The sequence below is a fragment of the Silene latifolia genome, chromosome X (assembly GCF_048544455.1).
Source record: "Silene latifolia isolate original U9 population chromosome X, ASM4854445v1, whole genome shotgun sequence".
Classification (NCBI taxonomy): domain Eukaryota; kingdom Viridiplantae; phylum Streptophyta; class Magnoliopsida; order Caryophyllales; family Caryophyllaceae; genus Silene; species Silene latifolia.
Window position 1 is genome coordinate 85,553,601 of NC_133537.1, and position 1,359 is coordinate 85,554,959.

The following is a 1,359-nucleotide window of genomic DNA, read 5'->3' on the forward strand; positions in this document are numbered from 1 at the left end:
TAAAAGAAGAGAACTTGATTGATTGATGAAGAGTTGTCAATTCTCCAATAATAACCCAATAATCATCAATTACCCAATAATAATAAACTTGAATAATGATTAACGAAAAATTAATATGTAATTTTGTGGAATAATTGAGATTAATCTATTCTAATCTACTCCTAATGAAAGCTTAATCTAATTTAAGAGAACTTGATTTAATCTAAGCAAACTTGATCCTTTAATTATTACAAATGGAGTATATATAGTGGTACATCATTAGGTTAAGCAAGGGTAGATTAGTAAATAATAACAATGCTAAGTGTTTGAGCACGGAATTGCAACTCCCGAGGGGTATGTGCGGATCACGTAGCAAGGAAAAGCCTTCTGTCCAAAAATCCGCTCGTCCCGAGCGAAATACGAGCAACCTGAGCCTCAACCCGAGCGGGTCGATTTTGTCCCGAGCGGGTTGAGCTGTATCCCGCTCTACTTGAGCTTGACCCGCGCGGGTTGAGCTGTTGTTTCCCTTTTTCTTGCTTTTAAGCCTATGATGCTTCTATATGCTCTTTATTCCTACGTCCTTGGTTATCATTCTTACCTCCTCTTCATACTTATTCCATCCAAGATCGTCAACAAGCTTCCGAATATGCGCGAGAGACGGGAATTCCGCCTTATTATCTCCTTTCCTGTAAGACATATAAAATGCATTAGGAAAGCAAAATAGAAAGGATTTGACGGATAAAATGGCCATGAAATGTTATAATAGTATGCAGAATAGGTTCAATTAAGGGACTAAATGTGCGCAATTAAGAGTCACATCAATAGCACCGTAGCCGTCTTGTTGGGACCTCAAATGATCCAAGACATGATCGACCAAGTCCATGTAATTCAAGACAAGATGAGGGCGGCACAAGATAGGCAAAAGAGTTATGCCTACTTGAGGAGAAGTGACATTAAATTTGCGGTGGGATACAAGGTACTACTCAAAGTTTCACCCATGAGGGGAGTTATGAGATTTGGGAAAAGAGGAAAGTTGAGCCAAAAGTTCATTGGTCCCTATGAGATATTGGATAGAGTCGGGGAAGTGGCCTACCGTTTAGAACTTCCCCCAGCCTTGGACCGATTTCACAATGTCTTTCACGTGTCTCAATTGCGTAAATACATAAGCGACCCTTCTCATGTACTCAAGGTGGAGATGATCGAACTAGATGATGCCCTAACGTATGTGGAAATGCCCAAGGAAATCCTAGACTGGAAGGTTAGGAAGACAAGACATGGTGAAACGGTATTGGTGAAAGTGTTATGGTCCAACCATCTTGTAGAACAGGCTACTTGGGATGCCGAGGAAACCATGAAAGAGCGATACCCTCAAATTTTCAC